Here is an 11,601-nt window from a genome sequence, read left to right as displayed (position 1 = left end):
AGACCATGACTCTCTACATCAAGTTTAGCGCCCCCTAGTGAGACCATGACTCTCTACATCAAGCTTAGCTCCCACTAGTGAGATCATGACTCTCTACATCAAGTTTAGCGCCCCATGGTTAGACCATGACTCTCTACATCAAGTTTAGCGCTCCCTAGTGAGACCAGGACTCTCTACATCAAGCTCGTCACCCCCTGGTGAGATCATAACTTTCTACAACAAGCTTAGCGCCCCCTGGTAAGACCATAACTCTCTACATCNTTAGATTATGCATAATATTTTTCTAGTCAAAAATCTAATAAACGCTCGAATATCCACGTTTTGTACAATGTGCTCTTAAGCTTACATGTTCGAATAATTTATAAAAATCTTGTTACTTATTATATCAAGTACCTATCGATCGCATTGTTATATGTTTCCTCATTGTTATTGATATAAAAATCTTTCCAGCCGGAATTTTTAGTCTAGGAGCAAACTGTCAAATCACAGCGCCGTCGATCGTCACAGCACACGACGCTCCCTGGTGAGACCATGACTCTCTACAACAAGCTTACGCCCCCTGGTGAAACCACACTACTGTATATGAAGCCAGAATGTAGTGCGAAGATATCTTCTACACCATGGTCACTTCTACTCAGTATATTATCAATAATTAACAAACTTAATTACCTGTTAGATCTTCCTTATATATATATATTATATATATAATATATATATATATTATATATAATTAATAATATTGAGATAATACACTAAATAATAAGACTCATACAGACATGTTTTATTTATACAATAGTTTTATTTTGACATTTCTATGGAGAATCACTGACGGGCTGCAGAAGTGCCAAAGAGCAATATTAAGGAATTTGTTCATATACTGTCACATAACACCCTGAAATTGGAAAACAATTCTAAACAAATTTGCCCCATACCTGCTTCTCTATGTGTTCCTGTAACGTTACACTGTCAAGGAAAATGTGGGGCTTATCAGCTTATGCAATCCTAACTAAACTTTTCATAGATATCTCATCATATATTGACAGTCAGAAAAGCTAACAAACCTCTACGTTTCATAAATGTGGCTCTTAAGCTCTTACATAAGTTAAAAATATATTATATCAAGTACTTCATTAATTGCCTGTCATGTGTTTCCTCATGGTTATTGATATAAAAAATCTTTGCAGTGGGAATTGTTGTCCAGGAGTAGCCTGTCGATCATAGCGCCCACCTATCGTCACAGCACTCGACCCCGCCTGGTGAGGCCATGACTCTCTTACAACAAGCGTTAGCGACCCCTGTGAGACCATGATTCCTCTACATCAAGCTTAGCGCCCCCTAGTGAGACCATGACTCTCTACATCAAGCTTAGCGCCCCCTAGTGAGACCATGACTCTCTACATCAAGCTTAGCGCCCCCTATGTGAGACCATGACTCTCTACAATCAAGCTTAGGCGCCCCCTAGTGAGACTACACCACTCTTCCTCCATACGTACGCCCCCCTGTAGACCAGCACTTTCTGCATCAAGCTCGTCGCCCCCTGGGGAGACCATGACTCTCTACCTCAAGCTTAGCGCCCCCTGGTGAGACCATGACTCTCTGCATCAAGCTCGTCGCCCCCTAGTGAGACCATGACTCTCTACATCAAGCTTAGCGCCCCCTGGTGAGACCATGACTCTCTACATCAAGCTTAGCGCCCCCTGGTAAGACCATGAATCTCTACATCAAGCTTAGCGCCCCCCTAGTAAGACCATGACTCTCTACATCAAGCTTAGCGCTCCCTAGTGAGACCACACCACTCTACATCAAGCTTAGCGCCGCCTGGTAAGATCATGACTCTCTACATCAAGCTTAGCGCCCCCTGGTGAGACATGACTCTTCTACATCAAAGCTTAGCGCCCACTGGTGAGACCATGACTCTCTACATCAAACTTAGCGCCCCTAGTGAGACCATGACTCTCTAGAATCAAGCTTACGCCCCTAGTGAGACCACACCACTCTACATCAAGCTTAGCGCCCCTAGTGAGACACTGACTCTCTACACATCAAGCTTAGGCGCACGCTGTGAGACCATGACTCTCTACATCAGCTTAGCCCCGCTGGTGAGACCATTGACTCTCTACATCAAGCTCGTCACCCCCTGTGAGACCACACACTCTACTCAAGCTCAGCGCCCCTGTTGAGACCGCACCATTCTATATGAGCCACCCCTCTCCGATTAAAGGAACTGCTAAGAGTAAAGTATTTGTTCATTTAACTAGTTTCTGCGCATCTCATGACACCTGAATTGAATATAATTGAGTATATTCATAAATAATATATTAATTAGGCTATGTGATTATATATTAAATAATGTATATATAATATATATAATATATATATATATATATTGTTATATGCTATATAATTAGCTGTAATTAAAATATTGATATAATAATTGATTATATATTAATATAAATCAATAATGATTTTATACATTAGATTTGATTTCGACATTTCCATGGAGAATCACTGACGAGTCACCACTCTCCGATTAAAGAAACTGCTAAGAACAAAGGAAACTGTTTATTTACTAGTTTTCGTATCGCAAAATTCCCTGAAATTGGATATAATTGACGTATCATTGATTATATATTAATATCGAGCATTCGGCCTATCGAGCATTTTGTTATCCACATTTTTCTATGCTGGTTACTGTAACGTCATAAGGACAGACGAGAATTGCTATGCAAGCCTGATCAAGTAAAAATGCACTTTTTTATTTTATTGGACGTCATATTTCGCCAATCATAAATCCAATAAATTTTCACGTTTCGTAAACGTTGCTCGCTTACATGTTTGATTAATTTGAAAATCATTCCACTTATTATATCAAGTACTTAATCAATTGATGTCATATGTTTCCTCATAGTTAATGATAAAAAATCTTTGCCTTGATGTAGTGTGAGGACCTCTCTTACGCCCTGGTAGAGGAATGCCGCAGAAGATGAGAAGCAGGAGTGGAGGAGGCAGAGGGAGCATGATGCACACCAATTCGCGTTGGGGGACTTATTGTTTTATACTGATATTCCACGTGTTTTTTTATACTAATCGTTTATTGTAAGTTCAATCCCATATGTATGAGCATGTGCATGGTCTCGCGTTTTATGTGTACGATTGCGGCCCGTTGTCAGAAATCATACTCATTCAACTAGAACAACTAGCACTAGAACTAGAACAACTAGCACTAGAACTAGAACAACTAGCACTAGAACTAGAACACCTAGCTGTATAACTAGAACACCTAGCTATAGAATTAGAACAAGTAGCTCTGGAACTAGAACAAGTGGCTATAGAACTAGAACAACTAGCTCTGAAACTAGAACAACTAGCACTAGCACTAGAACAACTAGCTATAGAACTAGAACAAGTAGCTCTGGAACTAGAACAAGTAGCACTAGAACTAGAACATCTAGCTCTGGAACTAGAACAAGTAGCTATAGAACTAGAACAAGTAGCTCTGGAACTAGAACAAGTAGCACTAGAACTAGAACATCTAGCTCTGGAACTTGAACAACTAGCACCCTGATTGTAATCCCATGCATGTGCGTTCACGATTGAAATGCTCTCAAATAAATATACTCCAAATAAAACGCCCGAGATTCCTCTTTATATATGGTGTTAATTATTCAAAGGCTATCAACAATACTTTTCTGCAAAATCATCAAAGAAATTGTAACATACACTGTTAAGAAGTTTGCAGTAGATCATTGGTAGTTTGGGTTGTTGTTGAGGACTCGTTGTTGTTGTTGTTGTTGTCTGGCGGTGTTGACATTAACACTGACCTTGACCAAGACCTCGTACAATGCCATGGCCTTGAGCTCAAGGTAATGGCCTTGACCTACTTTTTCATTTTTAACCGTTTTTCACAAGTAGGTCATGGCCTTGAACTCAAGGCCATGGCCTTGACCCACTTTTTTAAGTTTAAAAGTTTCACATTAGTAGGCCAAGGCCATAGCCTTGAGCTCAAGGCCATGGCCTTCACCACTTTCAAAATATTTACGTTATCAAGTGAGGATCCTTGCCAAGTGATATTTAACTTTGGTAATTGCCTGGATTTGAACCACGGATTATTGAATACAAGCCCGTTACGCTACGGACGGACCCAAACATACCATTCCTTACATGATCAGCTCAGATGTATGTCTTATATTTAGCTTAACAGCAGTTAGAAAATATTTTACTATTGTAATTGACAAGATTTGAACCCCGGACTACTGACTAGCAATCCAACGCACTACTCACACACCCAAACTCCCAATTGGTGTTTTGTTCAGATCTTATGTCTGTATTATGTTTTCGTTTTATAAAATGAAGAAAAGCTAAACACCAACTCTTTCCCAACCTCGGATATCATTACTTGTTTTGTTTTTACCACTGCTTGAAAAGTAGGTATTTTTACGAATACATTGCGTTTTAGGGGCAATTCTTTCTCCTTATATGATATATATATATAATATATTATATTATCCTTATATTATTCTTTATTATTATGGGCAAAATAATGGCTATTTTCCAAAGTGTGCATCGTCAAATGGTTTCTAGCGAAAAATATGGTTCTAGCGTTTTAGCGTTTTAGCGTTCTAGCGTTCTGGTCTCGATGTTCTAGCGAAAAACGATCGTTATAAAATCAATGGGAAAACGAGAAACACAACACAATAATTTAGACAACTGATATTATATTACTTGTCATTATAAGACCAATATTAAACTAGTAATTGTGTTAGTTGTATCTTTTCATACACCCGCGCGCGTACAAACCCGCACACACGCACACGCTCAAACACACACACGCACGCACGCACGCACGCACGCACGCACGCACGCACACACACACACACGCACACGCTCAAACACACACACACGCACACGCACACGCACACGTTATGCTAGCGGTTACCATCTAACTGAACAATAGGTCGTTCTCGTGCATGCATTTTCCTCTTTAAAAAAGTAGTTGGATTTTTACAATTAACTACAAAATTTCTCTGTGGAAAATTCGCAGACGTTCCACGACCTCACCTCTCTGGAAACGGCAGCCCACCTTCACTATACACATCCCTACGTAACCACACGTACGTATAGTAAGAATTGTGGATGTCCCCTCATACGAAATACATGATATACACGCTCGCATCGCGCGATGGCACGTGAGTTTCCAATCCAATGAAACAAACATTTAAAAAATGAACGAAAGAAAAACGACAAATGAAAACGAAACGAACGTCGTAACACTTACGCCCCAGTCCCTCCCCATTTCAAGATTGACAAAATCGATGAAATGTTTAAAATACTCTGCGCGCGTTCACCGCAATAAGAATGGGTGTGCTTGCGACGCATGCTCCCTTGCCTCTCTACCGACTATCGCGACGACGATGTGATCAGGGGAAACAAAAAGAACAGCCGTTTCCCCTGTGGTCGCGGTAGCGGTCGGTAGTGGTTCCGCATAGGAAGTCGTCAACCAATCTCAAAAACTGCAAGCGAACCAAAGACATGTGGTGGTTAGAGATAGGGGTGGGAAGAAATGGGTAGCTCATGATACAAGCCGTATTACAATACAGCCTTCACAATACGATCCGTATTACAATACACTTTTCACGATACAACCCGTATCGCTCGCTATACACCCTTCACAATATTATGATCCATATCCAGATATTTCGATACTTTTAAGAGAAACTACCTAGCAAACTATACATATAACCGGGACTCTAGCAATCATGTGAACGCTCACAAATCAGTATCGTGGAGTGCTTAGAAAAAATACAAATGCTACTGAACTGCAATTTTTGCTATTTTTCTTCTTCTTTTTTTTTGGATGATACTACGCTACCAAATGATATGGATTTCATTCAGTAGAGTATGGTGGATACGTGTATCGTGAATGCTCAAACGTATCGATACGTGTATCATCGAGGTTGGTATCGCGGTACATTGATATATCAATGATTCATCACACACCTAGTCAGAGCTTTGGCTGTTGTTATAAGCACTATATTAGGTGGATAAACGAGGGGGACGAGGGAGGTGGTTAACTAGCTGTCTTACACACAATCATAACTGGGTCGACTATGCATGCTAAACATTAGGCATGCTATACATGTGTTACATTATCATTATTTGTAATTATTGCAATTATTTATCATGCAACTGGGGATTTGTTGGCACCCATCATTCCAGGTCGTGGAATCTCGCACGATAGGATTCTAGGACAACTATGCCCCGGACAACTACCACCCGGACAACTGCCACCCGGACAACTACCACCCTAGGACAACTACCACCTAGACAACTGCCACCCGGACAACTACCCCCCTAGGACAACTACCACCTAGACAACTGCCACCTACACAATTACCCCCCTAGGACAATTACCACCCGGGCAATTACCACCCAGACAATTACCACCCAGACAACTACCCCCAGGACAATTACCAAGGGGCAATTATCACCCGGACAATTATCACCCGGACAACTACCACCCGGACAATTACCACCCGGACAATTACTAACCGAAGGCCTACAATAATGATGGTCCGTTTACAATACACATCAGACTATTACCAACCTGATGATTACCCTCTCAGGGTACTCATAACTTTAAATATCATCGCCCTCTTCTATCACACCCAAAGTGAGCTATAGTGTCATTGACATTTTCGTTTCCAATAGCATGTGCATTTCTAATTAGGATATTCAGTTTTGCTATTATGGCCTTGTTCATTAAAGTTAGTGTTTTTGCCCCCACTGTTTCGTGAACAGGCATGGTCCTTGCATTTCTTTCTGCTATGATCTTTATGTGCCCCTCGGAAGCATCATGCGCTTTCAAACGCGAATCAGTTTTCAAACGATAGTTTGTAGTGCCGGTGAAAAAACTACCAGACATACAGCCTGCACCACAGGTCATACTCTTGGCCGGGTCATACTCTAGCCACGGGTATGACGATTTCCACGCTGGCTGGAACGTACGCATCCTTTTGGTCTTATCATATACACGCAGCACGCTGGCCATCTAATTTCTCCTCCTGCGACTTACGTTTGGGAGGTGGAGGACGAGCTCCGTCCAAATACTTCCACATAACAACCTTGATATGTTAGTATTGGATAAGGATGTACCTACTACTATGCTTCACTACTTGTATCACTACTATAAATAACTATTTGTATCGACTGCTTCAAGTAAAACACGCATGCGATGTGGTTGCAATGTAAATACCTCTCTATGAGAGCGTATAACTGATTAGTTGTGTCATTTATACAATCACGATTCAGACCGTTTGTTCTATGTAAACTAGCTACTGTCAAGCGATCGATCGGTAGACTGGTTCGTGGCCCCATTCTTTAACAATGTTTGTACTGTCATAGGGTCTAGCATGCAGAGCGTGCTAGCGTCTACTTGTACTAGCGCGTCTAACAGGGAAAACTTGTTGATGGTAATGAGTTATATATAGCTCTTTAGATCTTGGTTAAGAGAAGCTGCCGCCGAGGACTATAGTAAAATTGATGGGAGGATGGTAAATTAGGACGGCGAAGGGCGGGGAAAATAACTAGTCTGCACTAGTCTAGACTACTGGCTATGGGGCATTTACCAGTCCTTCTTATTTTTTACTAGTCTCGGACTAACGGACTAGCGTTAGTGTCGAACCCTGCTATTATACAGATACCCCAGCTAACACATGTTTCCACAACGTTGCTGGAATGTTGTAGTTTGGTTATGTCACGAATAACGTTGTAGCAACGTCCCAGAAACGTACCACACGAACGTTACACTGACGAACGACAAATTGAAGTACATCATTAATCCATTATAGGGACTTTTTTTTCTTCAGGATACTGTTAAGTTTTGAAGTATACGTCAACTGTATCACGTGACCGTCCCTCCACGCCCAGGGGATAGCAACACCCGTTTAGCGCTGGGGACCAGTCTACTTCCTGGCTAGCATTGGTTTATAATTTTATGACGTAATTAATGGCGATGTCACGTGCCGATGGAAACGGCTGATTGGCCATTTGTAAAGTGTCGCCGGAGAAAGTCACTGGAAAATAGAAGGCAGTGGCTACGGGTACGGTAGCCGTATCTTAATGTCTCGAGGCTACGGGTAAGGCAGTCCATTCGCTTTCATACTTAACGAGACAAAGATGGCGGCGGTGGCGCCAGATTTCTAAATAACGCCTTAAGATATAAATTTACGATTTGAGAGTTTAGATGAGCTAGAACCCTAACCCTAAACCTAACCCTTACCCTAACCCTAACGCCAAAAAGGGGCTTCAACGAAGAACGGCTACCGTACCTGCAGGCACTGCGAAAATAGAAACGTTTCTAAATATTTTTGTCGTCGAAGTTGTCGTCGGTCGTCGTCGCGTCAGTGTACAATGGCTCATAGGAAACAATAGTTTCTAATTTTATGAAAAGTTGTTTCTCGCTGCACACTGCAGCGTGTCTTGGCCTTTAAACAGTGAAAGCAATGTTATTGCATTCAATGTTTACTTTTAGGGCTTTGTTCCGGTGTGCTATACTATAATACATGGGTATACATGCGTGAATCTATTTCCAGTGTCATTCCATTACTATGTGAACTAAACGTACTTTACTGCAGAATCTAATCAGAAAGTACACAGAGACAGAAATACCAATGAATGGGACCTAACATGTTGTGACTGCGTAGGATGTTATTGCTGCCCCCTCTCGGAAATCATACACAACTTTTACTAACCGGATGCATGCAAGTCTCTCTTTCTTCCCGCGAGGGACGCCACCATCCAATGGCATTGAGAAATGCCAGGCTCAAATACATAGCTCAAACAGAGCATATAAATCAACTGATAATAAGTTGATATAAGTGCTCTGGCTCAAATATGACTCTTTGGCACCATCTCGCGTGAAAAATAATTATAAATTTAAATGAAATAGAAATAAGTAAGATAACGTAATACAATCATGAAGTAAGCGTATTTTAGTAATATTATAAATAAATATATAAATATATATAAAAATATTAATGATTACGTTATGTAAATTTATTTATTTATAATATAGTATGCATTAAATATTAAGTATAATATAATATGTCAGTAATATAATAAATATCTAGTGTATTTATGGTGTCAACAGTTAATTCCATATATGCGCATATTATAATTATTTTTCACGCGAGATGGCGCCAAAGAGTTATATTTGAGCAAAACATTTCCCAATGCCATTGGATGGTGGCGCCCCTCGCGGGAAGAAATAGAGACTTTTATGCATACGGTTTGTAAAAGTTGTGCATGATATCCGAGAGGGGGCAGCTATAACATCCTACGCAGTCACAACATGTCAGCTCCCATGCATTGGCATTGCGGTCTGTTTACTTTCTGATTTAGAGTTCTGCACGCAGAATATTGATTAGATTCTGCAGTAAAGTATATTAAAGTGATGGCAAGCGGCAGTAGCTCGCACCAGTCAAGTGATGAGTGTACATCTGACACTTCGCGTCACGAAGATGAGAAAGTAACTCGTGAGTCGTGTGCACATAGGTATGATCAGGAGTAGATATAGACCGAATAATTCTGTCCCATATAACCTTTTTTATATTTTAGTGAGGGTTATATTGGGACAGAACGGGGTTCATTGAAATTTCGTGAGATCGCATGCAAAATGCATGCGCTGCGAATGCGGCCCGTACGCCGCTATTGGCGTGGAAAAAAACCTACCGTTCCCTTCTACATGGCTTTACCTTGCTACTGATATGTGTATACATTCACTTCAATCGTTATTTACTTCTTAAAAGATTGTTTTTCATAAACCCTGCTTCATTAACTTTAGTAAATTACGTCGGCCATTTACAAACAATCGGACCAATCAGAGCGAATCTTACAATAGCGCCTGGTTCTCGCTTGTATCTGTGGCGCTGCAGGAGGCCTGCAGATCATAGACTCGCTGTGATTGGTCTGATTGTTTGTAAATGGCCGACGTTATTTACTAAAGTTAATGAAGCGGGGTTTATGAAAAACAATCTTTTAAGAAGTAAATAACGATTGAAGTGAATACACATATCAGTAGCAAGGTAAAGCCATGTAGAAGGGAACGGTAGGTTTTTTTTTGCGCCAATAGCGGCGTACGGGCCGCATTCGCAGCGCATGCATTTTGCATGCGATCTCACGAAATTTCAATGAACCCCGCCCGTTCTGTCCCAATATAAGTATTAACCCTCACCAAAATATAAAAAAGGTTATATGGGACAGAATTATTCGGTTTAGAGTAGATAATACTAATAGGTTCCCTATTATCTACTCCTGGTATGATAGTGATAATGGCAATAAACACGTCACTATAAATAGACTCTCGCCTATGGCTATAGTATATACCCATGTAGTATTATAGTATAACACACACCGGAATAAAGCCCTACAATAACATTGCTTTCACTGTTTAAAAATTATATTCTGCGTTAATCCACTGCAAACAGTGCAATAATAACAATTTAAAATTCAACATCATCATGATACTACGTCAGATGGATTTATTTTTGCTGTGGACCTCCTGATGTTGCTCTCCATGTTATTCCATTGACGCAAGAACTCGAGTTTTCACTCGTGTTAACTACAGTAAAACCCGCATAAGTCGACACTTTTGGGACCATCATTTTTGTGTCGACTTACGAAAATGACGACTTATGGGTAAGTCGTCATTTTGTTGCAAGTTATTCTTAGCAAGATAGGCAGAAGTTAAACGTTGTTGTAATGGAATGTACACCAATTAATTTTAAAAAGAACTAGCGCAACAGTTGAAATAATTGGAACAACTGAAACAATGGAAAAATTGGAAAAACTGCAATGCACTATGGGATGGGGGGTACCTGACCACGAAGTCCAGCAAAAAATTCCCTCATCCTATATGTATGGTGCTCCGCTCTTGCGGTCCTTTGGCCCGCTCAGAGCTCCGCTATTATATGACCAGATCGACTAGGATGGACTAGCGTAAGCGACTACACTATAAACAAACAAAACATCAATGTTTTCCTTTGTAGGAAAATCACATTTAATCACAATTGCAATCATGATCATCAACGCAAACATTTCATCACACGAGCTTCTGCCCAGCTAAACCACAAAAATCCTTCATTGGTTCAAATAATGCATGACAGTGGAAGCGTGCCACCCACCCCCAATCAGACACAATTTCACACCTATGTGGTGGCCCGCATCAGTCAGGGAATGGTCGCAGATTAATACAGTGTTAGTTTTTGCTGAGAATCCGTCTGCTTCGTAATGAGAAATTCCATCGCCTAATTAGTCTCTTATTATAGATGCATTAACGTTCGCGCGTTTAAAATGGTGCAATCAGAGGAGGTGGGGATAGCTGGGGAAGGAGGGATGGGGGAAGCATAGAGAGAGCTAGAGTGTTAGACGGAAGTGGAAAGGGAGGATATAGGCGAATAAAGAGGCAGGAAGGAAGCGTAGGTGAGAGAAAGGGGGAATAAGCACGGGAAATGGGGAAAGACAGTTACAGGTCAATAAGAGCGAATGAAGGGGAGTGCTGTACGGTTATGAGCGCGAAGAAAGGAGCAGGAGGAATAAGGGAGG

General features: G+C 40.9%; 1 long non-coding RNA gene across 1 annotated transcript; it reads right to left on the bottom strand.

Annotated features, from left to right (window-relative positions):
- Positions 1-4,698: 4,698 nt before the first annotated feature.
- On the bottom strand, positions 4,699-8,596 carry LOC106813476. Its single transcript, XR_001394473.1, has 2 exons — positions 8,525-8,596; positions 4,699-5,510 (listed from the first exon to the last, which is right to left on the bottom strand). It is a non-coding gene; the product is annotated as an uncharacterized LOC106813476 (long non-coding RNA).
- Between the last annotated feature and the right edge of the window lie 3,005 nt (positions 8,597-11,601).

Source organism: Priapulus caudatus, unplaced genomic scaffold, assembly GCF_000485595.1.
Source record: "Priapulus caudatus unplaced genomic scaffold, Priapulus_caudatus-5.0.1 Scaffold779, whole genome shotgun sequence".
In the NCBI taxonomy this organism is placed as follows: Eukaryota; Metazoa; Priapulida; class Priapulimorpha; order Priapulimorphida; family Priapulidae; genus Priapulus; species Priapulus caudatus.
The sequence above is the reverse complement of the archived record's forward strand: the minus strand, read 5'-3'. Positions and strand labels throughout refer to the sequence as shown.